Source organism: Aedes albopictus, chromosome 2 (assembly GCF_035046485.1).
Source record: "Aedes albopictus strain Foshan chromosome 2, AalbF5, whole genome shotgun sequence".
Taxonomy (NCBI): Eukaryota; Metazoa; Arthropoda; class Insecta; order Diptera; family Culicidae; genus Aedes; species Aedes albopictus.
The window spans coordinates 229,182,634-229,205,918 of NC_085137.1; the positions used below are offsets into that span (position 1 = coordinate 229,182,634).

At 35.3% G+C, this 23,285-nt stretch overlaps 2 protein-coding genes and 1 long non-coding RNA gene across 4 annotated transcripts in view; 1 reads left to right on the forward strand and 2 right to left on the reverse strand.

Annotated features, from left to right (window-relative positions):
- The window catches only part of LOC109401384 (START domain-containing protein 10), a 92,102-nt gene extending 89,141 nt beyond the window's left edge, over window positions 1–2,961 (reverse strand). The window contains exon 1 of the mRNA XM_062851272.1: window positions 2,270–2,961. The gene's annotated coding sequence lies outside the window, so the exon portion shown is untranslated. The remainder of the gene's footprint in view (window positions 1–2,269) is intronic.
- Window positions 1–23,285, reverse strand: part of LOC134287952 (uncharacterized) — a 746,963-nt gene that overhangs the window by 405,046 nt on the left and 318,632 nt on the right. The window lies entirely within an intron of this gene.
- LOC109432867 (phosphopentomutase) overlaps window positions 1–23,285 on the forward strand; it is a 132,244-nt gene that overhangs the window by 88,111 nt on the left and 20,848 nt on the right. The window contains exon 1 of one of the 2 annotated variants that reach the window (XM_029856613.2): window positions 16,410–16,586. The exons of the other annotated variant lie outside the window; for it this stretch is intronic. The gene's annotated coding sequence lies outside the window, so the exon portion shown is untranslated. Of the gene's footprint in view, window positions 1–16,409; window positions 16,587–23,285 lie in introns of those variants that run through there. 2 annotated transcript variants of the gene reach the window in all.

A 23,285-nucleotide genomic window follows, 5' to 3' on the forward strand; every position in this document is an offset into this window, starting at 1 on the left:
GAACATTTTTCGGTTCATATTATAGTCACGGAACATGTTCGCCCAATGCTAAAAGGACTGAGTTTGGCCGACCATCAACTAGGCGGCGGTAGTGGGCAAACGTCAAACTCTAACAAAAACGATGCGAGCGCCACGGATGGCCAGTTGGCCAACTATCAAATTTTTAAATAGACCGTTAAATCGATGTACGATGGGAATCATCAGAGTGTTACGTCTGTTTGTCTGTGGTGGTAGTGTCAAAGCCAAGATTAACAATTGGAGTTTTAAATTTTGGAAAAAGTATTCATTTTTTGATTTTATACGAAAGGGCACCTTTTTCTGAGCCACTATGATTTTTTTCAGATTTTTAGAACTTTTTTTTTATACCTAAGATCAATTTCAAAGATATTTTTCGAAATCACCTTTTGACAGCTAGGCAACTGTTTGACAGCTCCGCCCAGTACAAAATGCAACGAGGGGTGATTCAACAAATCGCTCCCATATAAACTTCAAATTGATATTTAAATAGGTTCCCGGGCATCAAAATTGATGAAAATTTGGATTTCGGCTCAGTTTGGCATGCAGATTCAGAATATGGAATTATCCCAACACCGCTAAAGAAGCCAATTTTTAAGTTTTTTTTTTTATTTTGACATTGCTTACTGGTGTAGACATTGACACACAAACAACAGTTAATATAACTATTGATTCTGGAATTTGGTACGGATCGATAGTTTTTCGGAAATCGAAAAAAAAACGGATGTTGCGTTCGGGCAAATTCAAGACTTTCTTATATCCCTTTCGTGACGAACCAACACAATTGTGCTGTTGAGAGGTAACAGTTTTGCATATTTTTTCATCTGTTTAGACTTTGTTTTATATGATGTGAATTGTTCCACTAATTCAGGCATTACTTATACTTGTTGTGTGGAAACAAACTTTTGTTTACGTTGCCTGTAAAATTTACCACAACAAGGTAAACAAAAAGTGGGCAAAAACGGTAAAACATGGAAAAGTTTATCTGTCGCATGTTTTTCATTTCCGATTTATCTACGTAGTCAACGCTAGAAATCAAAAGATAAAGAGCAGTTCTTTCAAATGATGAAAAATAATAATTTTTTTTTTTTTGGGAAATCTAAGAGTTCTGGAGAGCCAAAGTTGAGCAATTTGTATGGAGATTTCACTTTTTTGCGCTCCGTCACGAAAGGGATATGGCGCCACTCGTAGCTCCTGGATGCCATTGGTAATAATGTAAGTTTTTTTTCTATGGTCGAAGGATCATAAAGGCCACCGTAATTTTCCTTTTCGATATGCCATGCCGTTAAGTCGCTGATTTCACGTTTTTTTGCCATTTTTCTCATTGAGCGCATATAATTCACTCAAATCTTCTTTTTGGTGGAAGCGATAGCTTTCTTAATCCATGTTAACCTTGGACGACCAGTGGACACCTTCGGGAATAGTTGCCCTTGCTTTTTTTCGGTCCAAGACCGTTTTACGGTTCTCCTGAACACTCCTGAAATGTCTTTTTTAACATTTGCGCGTGGACAAGTCCCGACTACCGCTGCCACCCCTTCATGGTGCAAATTTTAACCTTAAGAAATCGGATTTTTTTACCCGCAACCTACTGTGATATGAGTTAGAGCTTACGTGCATGCAATAAAAACCAAGACATTGTGTGTGCAGGTGATATGGGTACCTTATTTGTACGATGGTGCAAACATTATCACGCATACGGTAAAATCAATGCTCTTCTATTATTCAAATTGGGAACGTTGAAGTTCATATCAAAACAGATCCGTCACGTACTCTTCTGTGAGTTTTCTCAGTTACTTCCGGTGGCTTCATGTGCCAACCGTTCAACATACACAGAATACCAGCTATGGATGCTGCTGGTCCATTTTATGTGTTTATCCCATTCACTGGTAAAATTCCCAGAACAATTGTTTTCACATGGATTCACTTTTCCGTGAAACCCAACGTTGTCAAGGTTCCTGGATTATGTAGCTTCGGTTACGTTATGGAAAGCATGTGATGTAGGAAGCCAATAAACCACGTGAACGTTTACTCGTGCTATACACTCTTCGCTTTTCGCTTCGGGAAAACTGCAAACAACAACACAATTCCGAGACATGTGTGTATGTCTTCTACCTAGAATCTAAAAGTTTCTCACTCACACTCAACTAACAGGAATCATTCATGGAGTTTTCCTAGCGACTCCGGGTGCTTATGAATAGAAAGAGGTCTTCTTCTATGACAGCATCAATCAATACCAGATATTCGCAATTATTACCTTGAACTAATCTCACTACTGCTTCAAGTACACGGTAACTTAAAGCTTTACTCCTTTTCCCATCGCATTAGCACACGACACTCACACTATCAGACCGTTGCGATTTTTGCACTCTTTTGTAATGTATGCACTGAGCAATAATTGTGTCGCCTTGCTCAATGCCGTATTTCCAAACTTTTTACATTATTCTGCATTATAAGCAATTTCAGTTTCCTCTGCAGGGATTACACACTTTATCGCTTTGAGACAATCCCCTTAACGTAGGCAACCAGCTGATGCCGCATGATGCTTTCCCCACACTTGAAAATCACTCGCGAGCGCAACGATTACTATGTAAATTTACCGTGAATAAGGACATTCCGCGAACGGAGGAAAAAATAACGCCCGGGGAAAATTTCGCTAACGCAATCACAATTTCCAGCGTCACATTGCCAAACATATCACCAAATGAACAAGCCACACCACGGATGCAGACCGACTGCCGAGCGCACAAGGGAAGTTAAGTCACCACCAGTAGTGCAGTGGGTGATGAATTGGGTGGGCATACCCAAACATGAGCCAAAGAGCAAGCTATCAGATTGGTGTGTCAAGCAAGGGACGAAGCTGAGCTGTAACTGAACGACCGGATCCGAAAGCTACCAGCACGAGGTTGGAGTTTCTGGTTGCGTGTACCCCCTCGGGCTGGAACTACCCACGTTTCACGGGTTTTCCGCTTTCCTCTTGTCGGCTCCGAGGTATTGTGAAAGTGGTGGAAAATTCTGACGTACCACTACTGATGCAATAGTCGCATATGGTTGAAAGCTTGTCAGAACGTTAGAGTTACCAGAGTGACATTTGATTATTATTTTATATCGAAAAAGAGTAAATTGCTAACTGTTGCACGATTCAGCATTTTATTTGTTCATTCTTTACCTGACATGGTTGTTATAGAGCGGAATCGATTTTCAGCGAACTCGAGGCAAACGACATTAGATGATACAGTAGCTTTGAAAATATTACAATAAGTTCGCACAAATTTAGATAATATAGAGTAAAGTGGGGCAAATGTTCGAGTGGGGCAAGAGTTTCTTTTGAAGTTTTTGAGCTCAATTCGATTTTTTTGGGTGTCAAGTTTGTTCGAAGCCTTGTTGAAAGAGAGTTTTTCTCTACAAAAATTATGAAAATTGATCAATATTTTGAAAAGTTATGACAAAATGTTGGTTTTTGATCAAAAAATTGTAATATGCGATGGTCCTTCCAAGGCATGGATTTGAATTGTAATGAAATCGAATTCGGTCTTTTGTTTTGGGGCGTAACTAAAGGGTGAGTTGATAATTATTGTGCCACTTTGAAACTAACGTAACTTTTTGCCTACTTCATCTAAATCAACTAAATTTTGCACAATTTCTCCTTATAGACTATTGTTCACATCTGTGTAACTGTGCGATTGTCAGTGAGATTCCGGTCGATATGGAATAAATTTAGTTAACAGTTCGCAAAAAGTTGTTGTACAATCACATGCTAAAATCTAAAATTTGATATCGCGCTTTAGAAAAAATAATGATTCTACATTATTGGATCATCTTAATGTTCATCAATAGATTTCAGGAACGGTTGTCAGTGAAACATGAGCCTGCAGCTGTGTAAAAACCAGGCACGATGCGCATATACAAACCAGAGAACGCTAATTATTTATTTCAAGCGGAATCCAAAAATGTCCATATGAAAAGCGTCAATCAAAAATGTCGTGAATATTGCTAATACACATCCTAAATTTAAACCGATGCATAAGTTTACTAAACAACTGTAAAAATTACATGTTGCACGTCAGGTTGCAGGTCAATGTTGGGATAGGGATAGGAAGTAATGATTGCTATCATTTGTAACCACATCAGACAGAATATACCTATGCGTCTGCACAAATTCATGCGGATGTCGGTGTGTTGGTAAGGTATGGTTGGCAATGGGTTAACATATTGGTACGGAGCTACAACTATATCGTCTACATTAATCAAAATAATGCAGCAATTGATATTGATAGTCTTGAGTTTTGTTTAGATCATGGGATGTAACTAATTATAGTATTGTAATTATTGTTTTTAACATCTAAGTAAACAAAATAAACGAATTTTATATATTAAAAAAAAAGAGCTTTGGGAGATGGCTTAAATCTTTCCCGACGTTTCGATTCATTTGGGATCTTTTTCAAGGGTTCTAAAATAGTTCAATGATCAATGATCAATTTTAAAAATAATAGGGGTACTCACTAAACAGATTAAATTGCTGCGTAAGGCATGGTTTTCTGCTTATTTGAAATGTTTCATGATTTTACGAATGAAATAATCAAAGGTTGCCTTGGTGATCGCGACGTTTAATCAGTTTAATCAGTTTACACTGTTAAGTGAATCCTCCTAATGATACATTGAAATAATTTAACTCTAAGTTACCGAATTGTTACTGTTTTTTTTCATCAAGATTGGTTTTGAATAACGTGAAATTGTCATATAAAAAAAATGGTCTGTTTCTGGAAGAGTCAGTAGTTAATTTTAGTTTTTTTGTGGTCACGATTTTTTCAATGTGCTTCGACTTGGTCCGACTAAGTTTGGCGGTTTGTGCGTCGGATAATCTGCAATATTTTGCGCTGGTCGAATTCGGACAAAAAGTTTTGCTGTCTTCCACCATTGCTTTTCATATGTCATTTCAACGTCATTGTGTGTGTCAGGGTGTTTTACATTAGTGTTTGTGTTTACAATGATTTTAGTATATCTTCAAGTTTGTTTTGATCATTAGTTTCGTCTCCTATTTCTCTCATTTTTCAATGTGTGTAATAGTCATGCATAAGCTATATGGAGATTATCAGTGTTAGTGCGTTTATTTACAGTGTGGTTTGTGTTGTATATGTTATGTATGTCTATTACTTTCGTCTCTTCAAGTTTGAAATTATGGTTCGTGTTAGCTTTTTGATTGACGAGAGCGGTTTTGTCCCTTACCCAGAGAACTTCTGTGTCAGTATTTGTGTGTCCTTCATCAAGTAGTGTTTTTAGTTTTTATTACATTTGATCGGTGTCCAGATATTCGTTGTTTTAATTTAGTGCTCATTATCCCTATGTAGCACGATTTGCAGTCCGCACAGTCTATCTTATAAATTACGTTGCTCATCTTCATGTCTGGTGTTTTGTCTTTGACTGTCGGTAGTAGTGTGTTAATTGTTTTGTTGTGTTTATAGCACCGACGAACCGACGTGACAGCTATAACAAACAAATTCAAATTTGTTGTCCGCGACGCCATGATGAAAAATAGCCGAACACTACCGCCACCTCTATAACGGTTCGCGTTGGTTTGCTAGCTTGATCCCAAACCCCCGTGTCATATAGGAAGAGGTTCACGTCTGCGCTGATTTGACAGAAGGGTTCGCTCGCTTTGCTGGTCGACCGTTAAATTGAGGGGGACAGTTTTGAAACACCACTGTCACGTCGGTTCGTCGGTGTTTATAGGCTATTTGTATTCCTGGGATATCTTTCGTCAGTGTTTTGGATATTTGTTGGGATAGGCAATGTTGGTGAGAGAGTGGAATTTTGTGTCGTTTTGTTGTGATTCTCGTTCGTTTCTACTCACGTCCATAGCGAATAGTGATACCACATAGAACGACAGAAGAATGTGTCCTTGCGGAATCTGGATTTCGTTGACGAAACGGCAAAATTCGGACGAATCCTTGATATTATACTTGCTTGTCAGGGCTTTTCGTAGTATGCTTCCTATGTATTTTGACAATTCATACGCTGGAGATGCCATGCAGGGCACGACGGGACGCAGTGGTAAACCTGGTTTATGGGCCTTAGGTTGACCATAGATCTTTGGACATACTGCTTTGTATGTTCGCAATTTGGCTGCCATATGAAGGACAAACGTCTTGAAATCCCGCTTCAACAGTGCATCAGAACTTCAGACACACAAATCTCAAGAAGCAAGCTTCAAACAACAGTGCATTTTATTATTCTGCTCTTGCTCACTTGTAATAAGCTTCAAATAAAAAGAACAGGTACGCTGGTTTTGTTTACGAAGAGATTTGTGCTCTCGAAATCGTGAGTAGTTACCAAAGTCGGCCATTGTGGCGGCCATTTTGGAATTCTAACAAGTCTGTCCTGAAAGTCTCCGGACGATGTTATTGTTTTCCATTTGGAACATCAGCGTCGGGTCCTTGTCCGTCCACCTTCTTGTACGGTTTGTCAGTATTAAGCAGTTGTGTAATATTGAATAAATATTCGGCTCTGTTGTTGACCTTGTCAGCGTTGATTGCGACAACGTCTGGGTGTTCCTTGAAAAATCGGCGAGTCTTCTTCTCGGCCTGCTCGAAGAATAGGGTGCCTGTACCAATTACGGCACTACCTAAGGAAAAATTATTTGTACAAAAATAACGAGAAGATCAACGAATGTCATCAATATGTTAAAAGATAGCTTGGTTTCCATACGTAACATTAAAAATATAGAAACGGAGCCAAAACTACTTTTAGCATTTATTACAGCGTTTGCCAATGATAAGAATCATGTATGTACCAGTTATGGTTACATTTTTTAACTTCGGTTCCTTTTCGCACTATTTGCATGCATTCCTTATGGGATTAACCATAACTGGTATACTAATGCGAAAAAGGGTGCTAGGAAGCCGAAATTTTAAGGAAAATGATTTATGTCTACCATAATTTAAGCAAAATGTGGAGTTTGAATGAATGCAACCATCTTTTGTGAATGTAATCCGTTGTTTACAATTTTTTTCTTGTTGATTTGCATCGTAAAAGGGTGAAAATCAACTATGGCGAATAATTGGTACTATAGCCATAATTGGAACACTCACCCTATACATAAATTGTATATGTAGAGTAGAGAAAGAAATTAAAAGATGAATAGTTACAAAGTAGGAGGAAAGAGACGGGCCAGGGATTGAACCCAGGACCTTTGAATCAGAAGCGATAGCCACTAGACCACCAATCCCGTTTTGGTTTCCTAGGGTAGTGTACTAACCCTAGAAGAGTGTTTTTAGTGAAGTAAGAACACAGTGCCAAATCTACACTGGATTGTACATGTCATAAAACAACACAACGTCTTTGTAAGATTTTTAAACTGCTAGGTGCATGTAAAAAAAAGACGCAAAGATGGAACGCAATTACGGTTTTGCCTTTCCGTGAAAAGAACAATAGATATTTACTCGGACTTACCGAAAGACCAACCGGCTGCGATGCGGCCATGTTTTTGAAGTCATCATCTGTTTCAGGTCAAACATTTGATTTAGGCGTAGTTTACGAATGATATTTTTTCTTTAACAAAAAAGTTCTTTGCATCCCCATTTGCGGCCTAATTTGAACACGTTTTTATTTATTGTAACATATTTCAGCTAAGAGAATTAGATTTTTTCATGATTCTGCTAGTATTTTCGAAAATTTTCTCTTTTGTTGTGGAAAATATTACGCGCTTTTCAAGTGTTGGTCCAGAAAAGTGTACTGTTTACAAAATTTTGCTGTCAAAATGGGGTTCAACGCACAATGGGGGTCAAAGATGCTGGCTCGCTTTTTTACTGTGGGGTAGTATTCGGTTGACAAGTGGCTGCGAAAGACTATATTGGCGACACCAACCCTCTACTACCTGAACTGAAGAGCGTTTTGCGAAAAGGATTGTGATGCACATAACAACTAACAACACGCTAACGCTGCTCAGCACTACCAAAGTGCATAATTTCCAGACTACACCAAAAATGTGTAACCCTTGCACATTTACAAAATCAGCTCCAGTGTCTGCAAAATCGGTAAATTCACAAAAATTTTTGTACGCTAATCTAGCTAGGTTTACTAGTGACCTTGAAAAACAAAAAAATATCAACATTGCACATCTAGACGAGTGTACGAGCTGTTTTTTGAGAATGTGTAACTGTTACACATTTTTGTGTGGTCTGCAAATTATGCACTTATGAGTAGGTTTTACACATTTTAGTGCAGGTGTTGATTGAATACCGAGAAAAAACAAAACCTCAGGAAGCAGCTTTCTTCAGGGCTAGGTATATTGGAGAGATACTCACCTGATTGTAAATCTTATCCGCTCACACAGATTCCGCATGTCAAGGTAGTTGTCTAAGTCGGCTTTTAAATGTTGATATCGAGATGGAGAAGTCGAACAGATGATATACGTGGTTGAATTCGCGACACATTGCAGTAACGGGTTCGTTGAGTCCATAAGGACTGTATCGGAAATTAGCTATAAACGTTCACAATTGCCTAAAAAATAATCTGTTCGAAATAAACATAACTTTATTTTTGGAGATACTTTAAAAAATTTTTGAATAAAGAATGACAGTTCTGATTTTCAAAAAATAATCATTGGGCTTGGGCTATTATCTCAAAGATTGCACATATGTTTTTAAAATTTTGGACACCTCCTAAAAATTTAAAATTGCGAAAACTGTGGGAAAATATTCAGTTTTTTCTCTTGTTTTTGCACATATATATTCTTTTCCAGATTGCTCATGATATATGAAAATTATTTTTATCAAGAAAAAATGGCTCCGCAGTTTAGGGCAATTCTTAAAAATGAAATAATGGCTGTTTTTCGAGATACTCTTTTTTATGCGTCTTCAAAGAACGATTTCGCAAATAAAAAAAAATAATTTGAAAATTTGCATTTTTTTCAATTGGGTATGTATTGAAATCTGTTGAATAGGTAGTTTTATCAGAGAACGGAATTTTATAACCTCTGAAGATAATTGAAACAGAGCGTCAAAGTTCGACCAAAATGTAGATGTTTTTTGGGATAGACCATATTCTAAATGTTGCAGGTTGTTCTATCCAGAATAAGAATTTTAAAAGTCGGTATTGAGTGATATATTATATGTACATACAGGGGATGGCCAAAATGTTTGGGATAGGCAACTTTTTTTTCTCTCACAAAAAAGTTCAACATGCTATAACTATTCATAGAGTGCATCAAAATATCTCAAATTTTGACTGTTTGTCAACCAATCATATATGCATCATTAGTACAAATTTGGGCTCGATTGATTAATATTTCGCAAAGTTAGAACCGTTCGGGTGAAACACTATTTTTTAGACAACTCATTTTTGAGCTGTCATATCTCGGAAATCAGTGAACCGAATTGAATGAAATTTTGAACGTACACTAACAATATGTAAATGCTCCACAAACTATTAAAACATTGGTATTTTTTAAACGTTGAAAAAAATTATCATAGATTGACACTTTTTGGATTTTTCTCGAAAAAATTTAATTTTTTTACATCAAAGTCAATAAATTTTAGTGTTGATATCCAAAGATTTTCCACTTCTGTTCTCAAGTTATCTCTAATCAGATATATTAGAGCCTATTTAGATTGAATATAGAACACATTTAGTAATTTTTGTGTGGTATTGTAAATTTGACTTATTTTCCTCTATATGGGTAAAAATTTCAACCCGGTATAACTTAATTGGCCGTGAGAAAATATTACATTTTATAACGTCGTATTAAGTATCAATATATTGTTGATAAACGTTAAAAAATTCATTCAATTCGGTTCACTGGTTTCCGAAATATGACAGCTCAAAGATGAGTTGTCTAAAAAACAGTGTTTTACCCGAACGGTTATAACTTCGCGAAAAATTGATCAATCGAGCCCAAATTTGTACCAATGGTGCACATATAATAGGTTGACAAACAGTCAAAATTTGAGATTTTTTGATGCACTCTATGAAAAGTTACTGCATGTTGAATTTTTTTGTGGGAGAAAAAAAGTTACCTATCCCAAACATTTTGGCCATCCCCTGTAACTGCTAGTAATAATCATTATATTCCAGATGTTCCTCATACAATTCTTTTTAGCCACAAATTATTGAAACGTTAAAAAAATTTAAAAAAAAATGCAGTTTGTACAGATTGTTATTTTGTGTGGTATACTCATAAAACCATGTTTTCAATAATACTAAACATTTTCCAAATTTCTTCAAGCTGTTCTAAACTTAACTATATTGTGGAGATTTCATGTGCTTCGAGATAGAGCATTTTGAACGTTTATAGTTAATTTCCGATACAGTCCTTATTCACTATTCAGTTCTCCGAAATTCAGGTCTCAGCGGATCTCTTACACGCAAGCTAACTGATGGTGCATAAAAGTTCAACTTTTCCAGGATGTTCGGTGCATCAGTTATTCCTAATATCAGTTTACCGACAAATGATGCTCTGAATGAGTTCCTTCGAAGGCGCAGCGTTTCCATGCCAAGTAGACGGCATTGAATCTCGTATTCCGGCATGTTTGCAATATCTTTCCATGGTAGTAATCTCAAAGCATATCTTGTGAATCTGGCCTGAATAGCTTCCATTTTCAAAATACAGATATTCGTGTAAAGACTCCACACAACGCACGCTGTCTCTAGCGCTGATCGGACCAGCGAATAATATAGCGATCGTAGGCTGAAAGGATCTGAAAATTCTCTTGTTGTTCGCATAATGAAACCCAAGTTTCTGTTGGCTCTCGCAATCATGTCGGAATAATAATTCCGGAATGTTGGATTGGCGTCTAGAAGAACTCAGAGGTCCTTGACGACAGTTGCACGTGATAGCTGAGTACCGCAAATTTGGTAATTCCATGTTTTTGGCGTTTTTTTTTCGGTTGAACAAAATGACTGTACATTTCTGTACACTTTAAGTCATATGATTCCTAAGGCGCCAGTCCTGAAAGATGTCAACAATCCGCTGCAGTTTAACACAACCTTCGCGTTTCTTTATAACAAGATATATCTTCAGATCGTAAGCATAAACTAAGCGGTAACCACGTGGTAGCAGGCAGCAAACATCATTAAAGAATATTGAGAACCTAGCGGACCTAAGTTACTGCCCTGGGGTCAGAGCGTTAATGATTAATCATAAATTTAGTCATGATTAATGATTAATGATTAAGATTAATCAAAAATCATTAATCATAATCACTAAAATTTCTTATTTAATCATTAATCATTAATCTTAATCACACTGATTTTGCAATTTAATCATTAATCAGTAATCATAATCATAAGGAAAAAGAATTAATCAATCATTAATCATTCATTACCAAAAATGATTCACCATATAAAATATATGATCCAACTTGAATTAGTTCAAATGCTGTTCTAAGTGTGATTCTTTTTTTCAAAAATCTCCCAGACAAAGTAACTTTTACTTTTGAAACTTCAAAAATATTTTAAACAGCAAAAACCTTTTAATCATTTCCAGTTTTTGTGATTGATTAATCATGATTAATCATGATTTTTAATCAATAAGCTGTTTTTAATCAATAATCATAATCAGTAATCATAGATAAAACCAATTTTAATCATTAATCATAATCTTTAATCATCCTAAAAATCAAATTAATCATTAAGCATAACCAATAATCATAGAAATTAGAATTCTAATCATCAATGATTAATCATGATTAAAAATTTTGTTAATCATGAACGCTCTGCCTGGGGTACACCAGAGTTGTTTGTAAAGTGATTCGAATGTACGTCACGTATTTTGACAGACAGGTGCCGATTTTTCAGGTAAGATTCGAGCCACCCAACGGGTGAAGAACGGAGGAGCTCCTAATCGTTCTAACTTAGATATTAGGCTTGTATCGACTTTTCGAACCCTCTAAGCAGAATACCCTCTTCGAATGAGTGTAATCAGTTTCGTACCATTTAATTCCGCCCTATGTTGCTTATCCTTTGACAGATACGCGTATTTCGACTACCACTTGTAAGACACTGAGGAAGATTACAAGTGGTACCGTAAACCGGGGTCAAATTGATCTTCGGGTCGAAATTGATCACACGTTTTTCGGTTAGGCTTAGCATATTTTAAGTAGTTTCCTTTCAACTATTGTGCAGTTGGGAGCTGATACCAAACGATATTTGCTTGGAAACTATTTGAAGTATGTTTTATCTAATGGAAAATCGTCTGATCAATTTCGACCCGGAGATCAATTTGACCCCGGTTTACGGTAGTCGAAATACGTGTATCTGTCAAAGGATAAGCAACATAGGTCGGAATTAAAAGTTACGAAACTGATTACCCGAGCAGAAGGGAATAACAACAGCATAAGTAGCTGTGTTATTTGGGCAAAATAACTGAATAATAAAATCGATAATTTCTAAGTTATTACCATAATATATTGTGTTATAAACTTGTCTGTCATAAGCGGCAAAATAACAAATTCCATAACAAAAAAAATGTTCCTGGGAAACCATTTCAATAACTTGTTTTGTTAGTTTCAATAACAACTTAATAACAGTGGATTCGGAAAATATTTCAATAACAAATTTGGATATTAATATGTTATTGATAAAAATGGGAGAGCAGAATTTGCTATGATATCAAACTCGTTACTAAATAAGTTATAATACCTATTATATAAAATTATTTGCTTTGTCTCACAAGCCGCTAATAACATGAGGTTCATCACTCTGACGTAAGCAATATTTTCAAATGATCGAAAAATACTATATTCAGCTTTTAATTCATTCTAAGAGATTTGAAGTCGCAAGATAATCGAACATTAGTAATTTCTACATTATCAAAAACGACGAGCTTCGGTTTTCACCTGTAATTTATAAACTGTTCTACTTTAATTGTTTTCGGAGCACGGTTTTGAAATCAACACGTGTACTTGAAAAAGATTGATCGTCGATAGCAATTTGTGACTTTTGTTTTGTTTTTTTTTCAGCATAGAAACTGAAGAACTTTTAGAATGCTCAACAGTTTTGCTGAATTTTTTTGGGATATTGGAAATTTTGTCCAGATTATTACAATTTTTCCGGAAACTTTGTTTTAATTCCTTCGTTTTTTCCCTGGATTCAAGAATTATGTCGAATATTCCTCCTGGATTTTACAAGGATTCCACCAAAAAATTTTCTATAATTTCTCCTGAACTTCCTCTGATGATTCCTACAGGACTTTCACTAGATTATTTGGCAATATTTTTTTCTAATATGCCTCTTTCCGGATTCCGGCAAAAACTCCTTATATGTTTATCAAGTGACTTTGTCATAAAATTCTTCTAGAAATTCGTCGACAGATTTGGTCATAAACTTTTCCATAAATGACTCCAAAAATCTTCCAGAAATTTCTCCGGGAGTTCTTCTACGGAATCTTTCATGGATTTTCAAAGAATCATCTAGAAATTCTTCAAGAATACTACATAGAATCCCTTCAAGGATTTCTTCAGAATTTCCTGTGATCATTAGTCCTGAAATTTATCTTAAGATTTCTCTGAAAACTTCTTTGAGGATTTCACCATGAGTTTTTTCCGAAAGATTCTCCAGGAGTTTTCCAAAAGATTCTGCCAAGAATTCTAATAATTGCTCAGAAGAATTACCTTCGAAACTTCTAAGAAAATTACGCGAGGTGTTCTCTTGAAGACTTCTCCAGGGAATTATCGAAAGTTCCTTCAGAACTTCCAAGTGCTTATCCGCTTAAATTATTTATGGAATTCTTAAAAGGAGTCGTTCAGAAATTTCCTTCTTAACTGAATACAAAAATTGAACAACACAAAGGGACAGGTCATAATTGTCGAATTGTTGCTGTGATTTCAAAACTTGTTACTGTTGTGCTATTGCTGATAAGTGGATCAATACTACAACAATAACTAAACTTGTACTTCAACAAAACATGTTATTTAAATGTAATTTAGTTAATGTATATCAATAGCTTGATTATAACAAAAGGAAATTGTCCAACAAAATTTGTTATGGAAAAGATATGCCTTGATAATTTATTAATAACAAAACAAGATATAAAAACAGGTAATGTGATTTCGTAGTTATTATCTTGCTATTCTCCTCTGCTCGGGTAGATATTGGGATAAGGTGATCAACCCGATCGAAAGTTGATTTAAGATCAGTGTAGACTGCATCAATTTGATAGCCCTCATCAATGTGTCTCAAGCAGTGCGATGTGAATTGTACCAAATTTGTATCAATGGAACGACCCGGAAAAAATCCAAGTTGGTCAGATGAAATATAACACTTAGAAGCGGAGAATAGAACATCGCTAACGAGAATTTCGAGAAGCTTCGACCCAGCGCACAATGAAGCAATTCCTCTGTAGTTTTTAAAATCCCGCTTATCTCCTTTTTTGTACACAGGAAACATGTAGGACTCTTTCCATTTGTTGGGAAATGTAGATTCAGCGATTGACCTATTGCATATGGTGAGTGGGACATACAATGATGCAGAGCACTTCCGTAGTATGATCAAGGGTATACCGTCAGGACCTGCTGCAGATGATGATTTCATTTTATTCAGCCCCTTTAGAACTTCATTTTCAGAAAAACGAAAACTTTCGATGGATATAACATCACTGGGGACATCAACCAAAGGCCAGTAGTGCACAGGGTCAAATATTTGACAAGGAAAGAACTCAAGAAACAACATCAGTTAGACACTAATGAAAATTCGATCGAGTCAAACAAGATGTTTGAGCATTGGTTTCTTTTTGGACAAATATTTGACCCTGTGTACTAGCAGCTAAAGCGTTACTGATTAAATGCACAGGAGCAGGATCTTTTTGAAAAAAACACTTGAAAAGTGTTTAGCAGAGAGGTTGCACATTTCAACACCAGATTCAGCTACTTCCTCGTCATGAAATACAGTATGTAAAAGAGTCACTGTGGACTTTTAGATTGGTAGGGATGTTCACATGAAGAGGTACATTGGCCCAATGCACATCACGGATGTGCTGATCCACAATGCGCTCTAAGCATTTCAGAAGAAAAGAGGTCAAACTGATAGATCTGAAACACTTTACTTCTTCATACGACTTTCGGAATAAACGTAACAGTAATCTCTCGTCAATAGTTGGAAATATATCCTATAGCAAAACCTCAAACAAGTATTTATTTTTTCAGAACATGATTGCAATAATCAAATTCTTTCTGAAAAAAAAATAGGATAAATCCTATTTGCTTCAGAAGATTCTATAGTTACAATACTCCGGGCCGAAAACACAGAATCATATTAACTGCAAGAAAATACATCAGGTTTATCTGAAGATGTAATATCTACACATCCGGGGAAGTCTCTCTCTCTCTCTTCTCTCTTCTTGGCGTAACGTCCTCATTGGGACAAAGCCTGCTTCTCAGCTTCTATGTGTTCTATGAGCACTTCCACAGTTATTAACTGAGAGCTTCCTCTGCCAATGGCCATTTTGCATGCGTATATCGTGTGGCAGGCACAATGATACTCTATGCCCAAGGAAGTCAAGGAAATTTCCTTGACGAAAAAATCCTGGACCGACCGAGAATCGAACCCGTCACCCTCAGCGTGGTCATGCTGAATACCCGTGCGTTTACCGCCTCGGCTATATGGGCCCCTAATCCGGGGAAGTGTGTGTGCTGAATAAGCATCCCAGAACTTTATCATCCGAGGAACTGAAATCGCCATTTCTCGGATACTTTTTCAAAACGACGTATCAACGTAGGATTTGCGTGTATTTGCGTTTTGAAAAAGTATCCGAGATTTGGCAAAAGAAGCTCGTTTTCCTGACAATCATTGGGTTTAATATAATCGACTGACTTCACTCAAAAGGAAACATTTATTCAAAGGTTTTTTTTTTCATCCGAATCATGAGCCTTTTAGTAGGTTTCGCGAACCGTGCTAAAAGCCTCCGATCCAGCCGAACGTCGTCGTCTGTTCCAGCTCTTTTTACATTGTTTCCTGAGCTTGGAGTGTCAATGAATTGTGAGTGTCCGTTAAATTTGGCCGCAACCTGTTCCCTGTTTGATGGACTTTTACCCCTGGAACAGGGGCCGTAGTGATATTCTAAGCGGATAGCTACACGGGAAAAAATCAAACTAATCAATGACAACTTCACAATCTCACCCTTATTCAGCCTCAAATTTGAGACTAAAAGAGCACAGTTGATTGTCTCAGATGTGTTATCACGCAATGGAGACGCATGGTAATTTGCCGAAATTGCAAATCCGCACGTGTACCACACTCCGCAATTCATCTCAAGCAGTTTCGCATCGAATACATACTACAATACGCGCTTAATTTATAAATTGATTCTGAGAAAGTGCTATTCGCTTCATCCTGTAGTGTCTGGCAACCGGGCTGCGCCGGACAGCATAAATAGCGGCGGGTGCGGGTGTCAGTCGTTGTCGGTAGGTGCTGCACAATCATTCGTAAACAATTTTTCGCTACGTCACATGTTCGGCGCACGCTCTGTGGCAGCGCTCAGTCTATCCACAAAGCGACTTCAATCGATAAACTGGATGAAAACATTCCCTAATCGGTCTTCTATTTAAAGTGCGTGCAGTTTTTGGTCGGCAAAACAAGACGATGTAAGTGCGTTTGCAAAGCTGTATTTTACGATCTTAAAGTCAAAACATGGACATGAACTTGAACTTGACCGTATCAGTTATAGACTGCGTGCCGTGAAGTGAAATCAGTGCCTAGACTAGAAGATTGTTTTGGTGATAGAATGTTTGTTTCAATGACCTCGTGACATTGTCGTACTCATTTTGCTTCTTTGAATTTCACCGAGGCCAATCACTGCGTGAGAAATTTTATTTGTGATTACTGCGTATTCAAACGGACTAGTGAATGGATGCATTTGACGTGTTCTGCTCATAGAAACAATTTGTTACTAAATTCGATTCAATTAGTTTTTAGACTAGAAACTCGGAGGATAGGGATTTTACATTTAGATTGTTTAGTATGATGTTCTTGTCACTGCGTTTTATAGACATAAAATAGTTCGCACTCGCAAATATTGAAGACATTTTTTATCATGTATTTATATGTACTTATATAAAATCTTTATAAAGAACGTTATTTGAATGTTGAATAGAGAAAAAAAGGTGTGAGGCATTATAATATTCTTAAAAAAAAAAGAAAAAAAAATAAAATGTGAAATTATTTTTGATAGTGGAGTTCGGGGCATGAGCATTTGAAGCGAAAATGGACATTCATAGTTTTGTCGTCCAAATTGTTGAAATTTAAGTTAAAAATATAATGCAGAAGCGTGAAGGAACAAGGTATTGTTCTTTTTCTCAATGGTATCGTAATCTGAGGGGGAGGTTACCCGAGCATATTCTGATAGCAAATTGAAAACTAATTTTGATGTTGTGATATTGAAAATTTTGATTACTTAGGTTGTTGTCTTTTTGGTCGATTACAACATCAAAAATGAGAGCAGAAAAATGTTCCTGTGACAGCAATTTGAAAACAATTCCTGATGATGGCAAATTAATAGCTGATTAATAACTGTTTTTTTACCAGCGCAAGAAAAATAAAATATCATTAAATGTAGAGTTTTTTGGTTGATATCAAATCATTAATCCAATAATATAATTGCACTAAGGATCCCTAGAATTACTTTACATAATTTACTAAAAGATTACTTGAAAATTTAACACTAAATATTTACATTGATTTAAAATGACAGCAAACCAAAAACAAAATTTTAAGTAAAGATAAATTGATATCAAAATGTGATATAAATTCGTTGCTGAATACAAATCATGCTTTCTCTACACTGTAATTGTGTTATTGGACATTGCTGTTCAACAGGCTGCATAAGCCGCAAAAAGTTATTGAAACCTGGAATTTGTAAGCTCTTCTGGATTCAAATGATATAAAAAGAGAAACCTCTGAGTTTGAGCCAAAAATATTGAGATTTAGAGGTGGCGCACTAGCCTCAAAGTTGAATTTTCGAGTAATAAAAAGGTGTTTTCACTACAGGTGCCAAAACTTTTCTAATTTTCAACCGATTTTCAATCTTTTTTATGAATCTCTCACAAATTAAATTTAAAATAAACGCGTAGAACATAATTTTTACCCAAAGTTACGCAAAATATGAGTTTTAAAGATATCATTTATTTTTTCTTCTTTTTTCAAAAAAAAAAAATAATAATTAATAAATTTAGAGTCCGATACCTTTTTAGGCGTTTGAATATTTCAAATCTTTTTCGTGCTTTTGTAGATATTTCTGTTGCCTATCTTTGTTCTGAATATACTATTCGTCAGAGTAGTCATCTTTTTCATGTAAAATTGGAGTTTTTTTCATGTAAAATTGGAGTTTTTGACGAATATTTGCATTTTTTTACTCCAAACCAAATACTAATCATCATACATTGCATACATTGCATGATTTTGTTTTCAATTTTTTTACCTCACATGAACATGAAAATATTTGTGATCCAGAAATTTTTCATTTTAGGACCGAAACTTTTATGCTTCATTGCCAAAATTCTGACTTTTCTCATAAAATACGTGTTTTTGAAACGATTTTTTAAAGGTTAAACTGTACCTTCACAGAATTTATATGCAAAACAACTATATACACAAGCACACTAAAAAAATTAAAATTGGGCAAACGGTTAAAAAGTTATTGGACTCTAACTAAAGTTATTTTTTTTGTAAATTTATTTAGCGTGACTTTAAAAAAAAATAATGTTCTATGCGTTTATTTGAAATTTAATTTGCGAGAAATTATTAAAAAAGGGTTGAAAATCGATTGAGAATTGAAAAAGTTGTGGTACTTGGAGTGAAAACACCATTTTATTACAGAAAAACATAAAACATTGATGTGATAGCGCCACTTCTAAATCGCATTTTTTTGGCTCAAACTCAAAGGATTCTCTGTTTATGTCATTTCAATCCAGAAGAACTTACGAACTCCAGGCTTCAACAACTTTTGAAAAATAAGCCGCAGCCTACTGTTCAACCGCTGAAGACGTTACAATTATGCCTCAATGGAAGAAATTTGGAAGTAAATCAATTGTGTGAATAAATTTGAAGAATTTTTGAAGGTTTTTCTGCAGATTCATTTAAAAAAGTCTTTCTAAAAATCGCCTTCCATCAACACCTTATTAATTCATGATAGGTTTACGGAACATACAGAGCTTTGAGTGAAGATTGACGTTAACATATAAGTTTAGTAAGTTACTTTATTGTATTTCAAAAATTCAAAATTCGTCAATTGAAAGAATTTTAAAAACTTATCCAGATTCTGCATTATCAAATCTAGTATGTTCAATATTTTTTCTAATCTCAGAATGTTATGTCGTACGTAGATCAACTTCACCCCGGATTGAAAGTCCAGCTTTTTAAACATTTTCAGTACACGTTTTGAAACTATTTTTTGGCAATTCCCAATTATAATGGGTAGTACGCAGATGACAAGAAATTTTTGTTAAGGTATACCGGGCCAAGTTAAAACGGGTGGGGCAAGATGAAACGTGAGGTTTTGAAAAAGATTTCAATACAATTTGGAAATGTATCCTTCGCTAAAACATTGTTTGAATCAAAAACTGAAGCCTGTATTCGCAATAATCGAAACACAGAAATAAGGCTGTAGCTCTGCCATGAATAAAAAAACGGACAAAAAAAATACTAAATGCTCATTGATGTTGGTTTATTGTTTGTGCCAAATTTTGTAAAAATCGGTGCATTACTTTTAACTGTAGCTCAAAAACAAAACGATGTGCGTTTAACTATTTTGTACAGTCACGACCAATTTTCATCTACATGACAGATGGTTATTTTGCGCTACCGACCAAAGTACAGCAAAAATAGTAACGAAATTTCGTAGGCAGTTGTGATACATACAAATCACGGTGTGTGAAAAATTTTAAAAACCGTTATTATCAAATAAAAATGTCCCCCAATTTGGCACCCGTCATTCGAAAGATATACTATCCTAGTATCTACTCTGAAAATTTTAAAATCTTTCATCGAGGGAAATTGAAGTTTTTGTCATTTGAAGATATTGCGTTATTTCTATAGAATTTTCATATATGAGAAAATATGCACATATCGTGGTTCTACGGCCATTTATGATTTCTACAAATATATGTACATTTTTTTCCAATACTTATCAAAATGTATGATATTCAAGCATAGTTTCAGCAAATTTGACAACATTTTATTAGAGGAATCACAAGTTACAGTTATTTGAATAGTTTACTCTGATATCCCAACATATTTCCCTAATATGTTACCTATAATCCAGTTACTTACATACAAGTTTCAAACCCGTATACGTCATCAAAACATTTTTTTTAGCAATTTGTATTGAATATACGTGATTGTTGGGCATATGTGCGATACATTTGAAACCATTATATTGATGGGTTTGATAGTCACGCTGGCCTCAAAGTTTAAGACATTTTTAAAATAATTTGAAAAAAGGGAAGAAAATCTACCACATGTTTAAAATATGTTCTAGTCTATTATAAAAAAGTAAAAATGTGTCTTTAACGTGGATAACCGATCTTAAAAAAAAATATTCCATCAGATAATTGGAGTTATAGCTTACGATATTGGGTATCAACTCCAATTTATCAATAACTAGCTGTCCCGGCAAACTCTGTCTTGCCAATCTTGTGGTGGTTTGACAGCTTTTGAGCTAATTTGAGCACCGCACTCTAGATTGGTTTGATTTCGATCATGTTGATTTTCTTCCCAGTTCATAAAAATCAGAACTTTATCAATTTTCTAACTTTTGGAGTTGATTTTCGTAACTTTTCATACATATAAACACAGCCACCATGAATACGAATCGAAACGTGCAAGGGTCATGCTGATCGGTTCGGCCATTCGTGAGTTTTGTTGCCTCAAAGACAATTCAAACTCATTTTTATATATATAGATTAAGTGATAATCTCATATTCACATCCTTAAACAACTGTCATCATTGTAACAATAACAATATATATTAGCATTGGTAGAAATAGACATTTCACTCCTGCACACTTTTTGAGCTCCATTTTGGCCCCATATCAACTGTGCAAAATTTCAGCACGATCGGAGAAACTATACTTTAGCGCCAGCCGTTTTAAGTTTTCATACAAATTACTATGGGAAAAATCACCTTTTCAAAGAAAAATCGCCACAGGTGGCCCCTAATCCCTATAAATTAGAATGATGAATGATTTCTGTAGGAAATTTGACGATGAATCAACCCTCCGAACACCGCAAATTGATCTAAGGCATGGGGAAAAAGATAACCGGAAGAAAACCGAATTGCATGGTTACGCCGTTTAACATGTAAGGATTAACAATAAATAATAATATATCGTCATTGATCGGGTAAAGCTTTATATTTTTTAACGAACATTACATCGGTTTGTGGTCTTCGGAGGTCTGGATTCTCGTGAAGTTTTCTTCAGAGATCACATAATTCATTTTTAGGGATCAAAAGGATACCCCTAGCGATTTTTCTTTGAAGAAGTAAATTCTCATACTAAATAGCATGAACATTTGAAAAAGGCGGGAGTTAAAATATAGTTTCTTTGATTGAGCTGATATCAGTTGATATGAGGGCAAAATAGCACTCAAAAAGTATACAGGAACGAGAGTTTTTCCATTTTTTTCCTTATAACCGTGCCCCGGACTAATACATATGGAACAATACATATAATCCTGTGTTTGACATTAAGGTTGAAAATTGCATAAACAATTTATATTAATTTTCCTATACTTCAAAATGATTAGCTATTGTGCTTCTTGTCGTATCTTATTCGAAGTTGTCTTTTTGTTTAGAAAACGAAATATAATACTTCTTTTAAACTTCCGATCATTAGAAACCGTGCGTTCACATATCATTAAAAGTACAATTTAATAACACATAATAAATCACAGTAATAACACATAATAAATCTATGACACTCTATAAAAATTCACTTATTTATACATAAAATCGTACGTATATAAACGTACGCATGGATTTCTTATCATTGATGAAATTTCAGTCGTTAAATAGCTCAGATTCAGCTCGTAAGAAGATACTCGAAAGATACACTTTTTAAATTTATTTTACAAACGTCTTAAGCTCCCATACCATTGTGATTATCAAACCCATCAATAGATTGGTTCCAATTTATCGCAAATTGGATCAAAAATCACAAATAATAAATACTAATTTCTGAAAAGGTTAACATTTTTGTTCTGATGACATATATGGGTTTGATAGTCGCATGGAAATAATTGGATTATAGCGATTATAGGTAAAATTAAGGGAAATAGAGTAAATTATTCAAATAACTGTAACTTGAGAGGAATCTCAAAGGAAGGAATTTAACAGAATGTTGTCAAATTTGCAGAAACTTTGCCTAAACATCATACACGTTGGTGAGTATTTGAAAAAATAATGTTTATTTGGATTGAAACTATAATTGGCTGTAGAATCACCATATGTCCATATTTACTCATATAAGAAAATCCTATAGAAATAACGCAATGTGCTCAAATGACAAAACCTTCAATTTCCCTCGATGAAAGATTTTCAAATTTTCAGAGTAGATACTAGGATAATATATCTTTCGAATGACGGGTGCCAAATTGGTGGACATTTTTATTTGTTAATAACGGTTTTTGGCACACCGTGACAAAGGCACTTTCATACAAAATTTCATCAACTTTGATCAACTGGTGTGAGAGCTACCAGCTTTGATAGGGGTGAGTGTTAGTGAAAAAGTTTCGTGTTTTTCATATGCGATGTTAGCATATTCATAGCTTTTAAATGTCTCGGTCAATTTCCATCAAATTTTCACAGAGGATAGTTAATTAAGTGCACACTATGCCTGCAAAATTTCATGATTTTTGGAATTGTACTTTCAACAGTACAATCAGAACAATAAGGGGTGCTCACTAATTGCTGTCAAAAGGGGTAAAATCAGGGTTAGTCGCAATACATGTTTTGGCTATAAAATTTTTGATAATGCATCGATTTTTTTTTGAAATTTTGCCCATGCAAGAAACGTATATTGAGAGGTTTGTGTTAAAAATTTCAGCCATATCCTTTTCCAATTTCAAAAGATAAAGCGCTGACAAGCAAATCTAGGTGCTGTACAAAATTCAAATGCCCATGTTCTACTATTTCATTGCTATAACAAAAAGTACTGCCCTGATTCAAATGAAATTTTGCAGGTGAAATCTACACATCTTAAGATGTTCTCAGGTGAAATTTGAGCAATTTCAAAGTGTCCATTGCAGAGTTATTTCTGTATTTCTGTGTCCCGATTATTGCGGATACA